The sequence below is a fragment of the Pelecanus crispus genome, chromosome 2 (genome assembly GCF_030463565.1).
Source record: "Pelecanus crispus isolate bPelCri1 chromosome 2, bPelCri1.pri, whole genome shotgun sequence".
In the NCBI taxonomy this organism is placed as follows: Eukaryota; Metazoa; Chordata; class Aves; order Pelecaniformes; family Pelecanidae; genus Pelecanus; species Pelecanus crispus.
The window spans coordinates 94,189,709-94,196,966 of record NC_134644.1 but is presented as its reverse complement, the minus strand read 5'-3'; positions in this window follow the sequence as shown (position 1 = coordinate 94,196,966).

Sequence of the window (7,258 nt, the reverse complement as noted above, 5' to 3'; positions counted from 1 at the left end):
TTGTTCGGCGGCGTGACTGTCTTTCTGAAGGGAATTTTTAAAACTATTATTTCTCCAGTAGAGAGATCTGGACTGTAAATTGTTTAGCAGTTGGTTGGTTGATCATCAGCGGATATGTTTTTCATTCTGCTCCCATTGTAAGACTTGGCAGCTTTGCAGTTTAGGCGTCCTCTGCTAGATTTCTAAACTATGCTTTAATAGAGCATGAAGTCTAGTCGTGGCCTCAGCAGTGTGGATTAGACACCCATGGGTAGATAACTGATGGTTAGGTCTCAGTGGACTAAGTCTATCAGAAATCAAAGCTATCCGACACTGAGTTCATTTTTATTGTTTTTTTTCAAGTGTGAGCAAAACTTCTTTGTACTCAGAGGCAATTTTATCAAATTTTCAGTCCCTCACTGCACAAAAAAAAAAAATTGTTCTGGCTGAAAAAAAAGAAGAGAGCCTGCAGTAGTTTTTTCTCCGAGATTTAAGATTAACAGTTCTACTACAGGAACCATACCAGTTGCTACTTTTCTACGATTAAACTGGGTGACATGGCTTTTACAAAGGCAATTTCGCTATAATGGAGATAATTCCCCATCCATTTAATGCAAATTTAAATTTTTAATTAGTAGTATTTTTTGGTTTATTTATCATTATTCTAGACAACTTCAGGAAATCCAAGTAAAATATAAGCATATAAGTATCTTTATTTTTGCAGATAGTATTATCAGAATGATAATAGGGTATGTGGATCACAATAATGTATTGGTGGTATAATGTCTGTGCCCATTTCAGATGTAGAGTTTCAACTTTTTAATAAGCTGACCTGAAGATCTTTTTAAGCCAGAGACAGCTATGTATTAAACATGCAGTGCTAACTTAAGGATATTAAATGGAGTTACAGTCTTGCCAGAAGCAAAATTCTACTACAGTGACAAGAGGTTTTTACTACTGTACATGTCCTACATTTTGTAAGCAGTGAGAAAAATGACCATAATGATGCTTGGTAAACTTAACGTCAGTATACAAATAAAAATATAAAAGATAATGTATTGCTCTCTACAATTCTATGCAGTCTAATATATGCATTTTAGCTTTCCCTTTTGAATCTGTCTGGTGATTAACTCATCAATCCTCTGATAATTATTGCAAGAATTGCGCCTCAGATGGTGATAAATCTGATTCATGTTATGTGTGGATGTTATTTTCAGTGTTTTCAAAGAAAATGCAAGGTGTTCTCCTAAGGATTTTGCAAGCAGTAATTCAGATAAAAATCTGTTTAAATAAACACTGTGGATTGTTTAAATTTTAAGATTATTATAGGTCTACATGCTATAATATGACAGATATTAGATCCTATAGAATCTTTTTGCAACTAAAGGCTGAGTGTTTATGGAATAGTTAGCAATGTTTGATAGAAGTTGACAAAGCCCCCAGATCCTTGATTTTGTTTTCATCAGGTACTACTGAATCATGGTTTTGTGTTTAGAAATCTTTTAAAATAAGTTTAGCTTTTACATTTTGGCTTATTTTTTGCTACATAGGGAGGAGCAGAGCTTCAGCTTGTTAGAATTGTTGAGGAACTTCAAAAGCCGGTGAAGAACTGATGTTTTATCCCAATTGAACATATCCAAGATTTATATCAGAAGTTTTCAAAGTACTGGCTCTATACTACTTCTGTTTTTCATGTATGTCCTCTCCATGTACGGTAAACATCATATATACACAGTGTAGCCTAATTTTACATGTAATTTTTACTGTTTTGGAGAGCGAACTGAAACTACAAGTTGGCTTTCCTCCAGTACTTCCTTGTAATATAATGGGAAGTCTTGTCCTCTGCTATAGCACGGCTTCAGGTGATGAGCAAGTCCAATCAGCCTGGGCAGAACACCATGCTAGTATAGGGTTTGTTGTACCTGGCATGGCAGTAGGCAGTAGGGTGCCAAGTCAAACACTGACATTCTCAAAACTCTGCTAATCTGTTTCCTGTTCATGGAATTATCTCAATTCCTCAGACCTGGAAGTTTCTTAGAGTGAAGTTCTCACGGTGCTCAAGTTTCTGTGGATGAGAGCTCACACACCTGCTCAGATACAGTTTGTTAGTCTTGTCTTGTGATACACTGATAAAGACTCTTCAGGAAGGACAAGCTGGGAAGGCAAGAAGGAGGAGTTGCCCTTTATGGGAAAGAGCAGCTGGAATGCATGGAGCTATGCCTACGGCTGGGTGGTGAGCCAGTGACAGCTTTTATGGGTAAGGATTACCCTACCGTCCCTGGGGCCAAGGCAGCAGATGGAGGCCCCACAAGGAGCGGAGGATCCCCTACACTCTTGCCAGCAAGCAGAAGCAGGGGACCTAAGAGACGGGGGGCAGTGGAAAGAGGTCCCTGCCCGGGGAGGCAGGCGAATCCCCTCCCGGCCTCCCTCACCTTCCCAGTTGCCCTTACACAACAGATATGGGGCTCTGGAACTTGAGGGCCAGGCAAGTGAGGATGTGGGTGAAGGTCCAGCCAGGGGGTTGCGAGGGCGAGTCAGTCAGCCCCATGCATTACGACTGCCCCTGTTAAGAAAAAAAGGAGGGTAAGTGTTGTAGGGGATTCCCTCCTGTGGGGAGCAAAGGGCCCAATATGCCGACCAGACCCATCCCACAGGGAAGTCTGCTGCTTCCCTGGGGCCTGGGTTAGAGACGTTACTAAGAAACTCCCTGATCTGGTACGGCCCTCTGATTATTACGCACTGCTGGTTATGCAGGTTGGCAGTGACGAGGTTGCAGAGGGAAGTCCAAAAGCGATCAAAAGGGACTTCAGGGCACTGGGGCGATTGGTTGCAGGATCAGGAGCACAGGTAGTGTTTTCCTCTATCCCATCAGTGGCAGGGAAGAATGCTGAAAGGAACAGGAAAGCACAGCTGATTAACAAGTGGCTCAGAGGCTGGTGCCATTGGTGTAATTTTGGGTTTTTTGATCATGGGGAGGTTTACATGGCACCAGGCCTGCTGGCAGCAGATGGAGATCAGCTGTCTCCAAAGGGGAAAAGGATTCTTGCTCATGAGTTGGTGGGACTCATCGAGAGGGCTTTGAAGGGGAAGGGGATATAACCAGGCTCACTAGAGAGGGGCCTGCCTGGCTGAACGGGGAACTTTTGCTGGGAAAAAAAGAGAGTTTACCACCCTTGGAAGAAGGGGCAGGCAATGCAAGAAGAATACAGGGATCTCGTTAGGTCATGCAGGGAGGAAATTAGAAAGGCAAAAGCACAGCTAGAACTCAGTCTGGCCACTGTTGTAAGAGATGATAAAAAATGTTTTTACAAATACATTAACAACAGAAAGAGAGCCAAGGAGAATCTCCATCCTTTATTGGATGCAGGGGGGAACATTGCCACCAAGGATGAGGAAAAGGCTGAGGTACTTAATGCCTTCCTTGCCTCAGTCTTTAATAGCCAGACCAGTTATCCCCAGGGGTGTTCAGCCCCCTGAGCTGGAAGACAGGGACAGAGAGCAGAATGAAGCCCCCATAATCCAGGAGGAAGCAGTTAATGACCTGCTACACCAGCTGGACACTCACAAGTCTATGGGGCCAGATGGGATCCACCCGAGAGTACTGAGGGAGCTGGTGGAGGAGCTTGCCAAGCCACTCTCCATCATCTGTCAGCAGTCCTGGTTAACAGGGGAGGTCCCTGATGACTGGAAGCTTGCCAGTGTGACACCCATCTACAAGAAGGGCCAGAAAGAGGATCCGGGGAAGTACAGGCCTGTCAGCCTGACCTCGGTGCCGGGAAAGATTATGGAGCGGTTCATCTTGAGTGTGCTCAACAGGCATGTGCAGGTCAACCAGGGGATCAGGCCCAGCCAGCATGGGTTCATGAAAGGCAGGTCCTGCTTGACCAACCTGATCTCCTTCTATGACCTGGTGACCCGCCTAGTGGATGAGGGAAAGGCTGTGGATGTCATCTGCCTTGACTTCAGTAAAGCCTTTGACACTGTCTCCCACACCATTCTCCTAGAGAAGCTGGAGGCTCATGGCTTGGATGGGCATACACTTCTCTGGATAAAAAACTGGCTGGATGGCTGAGCCCAGAGAGTTGTGGTGAATGGAGTTAAATCCATGTGGTGACTGGTCACAAGTGGTGTTCCCCAGGGCTCAGTACTGGCGTCAGTCTTGTTCAGTATCTTTATCAAAGATCTGGATGAGGGGATTGAGTGCACCCTCAGTAAGTTTGCAGATGACACCAAACTGGGTGGGAGTGTCGATCTGCTTGAGGGTAGGATGGCCTGCAGAGGGACCTGGACAGGCTGGACCGATGGGCCGAGGCCAACTGTATGAGGTTCAATGAGGCCAAGTGCTGGGTCCTGCCCTTCGGGCACAACAACCCCGTGCAATGCTACAGGCTTTGGGAAGAGTGGCTGGAAAGCTGCCTGGCGGAAAAGGACCTGGGGGTGCTGGCTGACCGCCACCTGAACATGAACCGGCAGTGTGTCCAGGTGGCCAAGAAGGCCAACAGCATCCTGGCTTGTATCAGGAATAATGTGGCCATCAGGAGCAGGGAGGTGATTGTTCCCCTGTACTCAGCACTGGTGAGGCCGCACCTGGAATACTGTGTCCAGTTTTGGGCCCCTCAATACAAGAAAGACATTGAGGTGCTGGAGCGTGTTCAGAGAAGGGCAACAAAGCTGGTGAAGGGTCTGGAGCACAGGCCTTATGAGGAGCGGCTGAGGGAACTGGGGTTGTTTAGCCTAGAGCAGAGGAGGCTGAGGGGAGACCTTATCGCTCTCTACAACTCCCTGAAAGGAGGTTGTAGTGAGGTGGGTGTTGGGCTCTTCTCCCAAGTAGTTAGCAATAGGACAAGAGGAAATGGCCTCAAGCTGCGCCAGGGGAGGTTTAGATTGGATACTAGGAAAAATTTCTTAATGGAAAGAGTATTGGAACAGGCTGCCCAGAGAGGTGGTGGAGTCACCATCCCTGGAAGTGTTCAAAACACGTGTAGATGTGGTACTTTGGGACATGGTTTAGTGGGCATGGAGGTGTTGGGCTGATGGTTGGACTGATGATCTTAGAGATCCTTTCCAACCTTCATGATTCCTAGTTTTTACTTTCATTAAGAAATAATCCAGCCACTGTCGTGGTTTAGCCCCAGCCAGCGACTAAGCACCACGGAGCCGCTCGCTCACTCCCCCTACCCCAATGGGATGGGGGAGAGAATCGGAGGAGTAAGAGTGAGAAACACTCCTGGGTTGAAATAAGAACAGTTTAATAATTGAAATAGTGTAAAATAGTAATGATAATAATAACAATAAAATAATAATAATAATAATAATAATAATATACAAAGCAAGTGATGCACAATGCAATTGCTCACCACCTGCCGACCGATATCCAGACAGTTCCTGAGCAGCAATCGCCGCTCCCCGGCCACCCCCCCGCCCCCAGTTTATATACTGAGCATGACGTCATATGGTATGGAATAGCCCTTTGGTCAGTTTGGATCAACTATTCTGGCTGTGCCCCCTCCCAGCTTCTTGTGTACCCGGCAGAGCATGGGAAGCTGAAAAGTCCTTGACTAGCATAAGCAGTACTCAGCAACAACTAAAACATCAGCGTGTTATCAACATTCTTCTCCTACTAAATCCAAAACACAGCACTGTGCCTGCTACTAGGAAGAAAATTAACTCTATCCCAGCTGAAACCAGGACAGCTTCCCAGTACAAGAAAGATATGGACTTACAGGAGCAAGAGTGAAGAGCCAGAAAGATGATTAAGGGTCTGGAGCATCTCTCATATGAGGAGAGGGTAAGAAAACTGGTACTGTTCAGCCTGAAGAAGAGAAGTCTCAGGGGGGATCTCATCAATGTATATAATACCTGAACGTAGGACGTAGATGAGATGGAGCCAGACTTTTGTCAGTAGTGCCCAGTGACAGGACAAGAGGCAATAGGCACAAACTGACACACAGGAAATTCTACTTAAACCTAAGAAAAACACTTTTTTCCTGTGAAGCTGACTGAGCACTGGAACAGGGAATCCATAGAGGTTGTGGAGTCTCCATCCATGGAGATATCAAAAACTGACTGGACATGATCCTGAGCAATGTGCTCTAGGTGGCTCTGTTTTGAGCAGGGGGTTTGGACTAGACAATTTTCAGAGGTCCTTCCAGACTCAGTGATTGTCTGATTCTGTGATTCTGTTTTATCTCCGTTTCCAAGGTGTGTTTTTCTCTCTCACAGGGACACTACAAGAGATGGTGAAGGCTGTGAGGTGCTTAAACACTGCAGTAATAGTATGAGAAATTGCCTATAAAGTCTAGTTTTGAAAATATAGTTTTCCCTGTAGTATATTGAAGAAAGAAGAGGGTGGTGATGTCCTCCTTCATGCCTAAATACATTGCTCACTGAACCCTGTGCAGTTTCATGTGTTTTAAGTAGTCATTTGCTATTTGTTCAGTAACAGAGATGCAGTTCAGGCTGCCCAAGCACATTTAAGAACTGTATTGGGAACTTAAAATGACATGGAGTCAGTGCAGTGAGTGCTATACAAAGAGTTTCCCATCTTTGTTTTCTGCCATGTTTTAGCAATGATTTCGTAGACTGCACTGCCAAGATTCAATTCTGATACAAATGGAATTTATTTATTTATTTATTTATTGTAAGAGGAGATAGATTGACTTTGGTATATATTCTAAGTAACACAATAGAAATATTCCACAATTTGAAAAGCCTAATGTTAAGTTACATTGTGTTATTGTTTTCCTGTCATGGCATATTTCATCATTGCCAAGCAGGGTGCATTATATAAATGCCGTGGCAGATTCTCAGTGGAATGGAGTTTTTATCTATCATGTTAATGAATGGCTTAATAATACAGTAAGAAAGACTACTCACATAAAATGCTTTAATGATGTATGTCAGAACAGTTTCTAGAATGGATCTGTTTTAACAAAGGCAAATGTGCTTCCTTAGGCATCTGTGGGATTGCTACTAATAAAAGGAATGAACATCATTAAATTGGTAGCATCATGTGCCTACGCTTTTATTATCCTAACTTTTTCTTTTATTATGTTTTACTAGATGTTTTTGAAACATGAATTGTAAAATACTCTTTGTCACATTTATCAGTAGAGTTGAAGAACCTGTGTTCATTGCAGTGTTCCCCACAGTGTGTTTCCCTTGTAGCACGTATTTAAATATATCTAAGCCACACACACACAGAGGTTAGAAGATTGCCACTCTATTAAGACTGACGTTCCCTGGGAATAATCAATAGCAAATGATGATGCTATAAAAA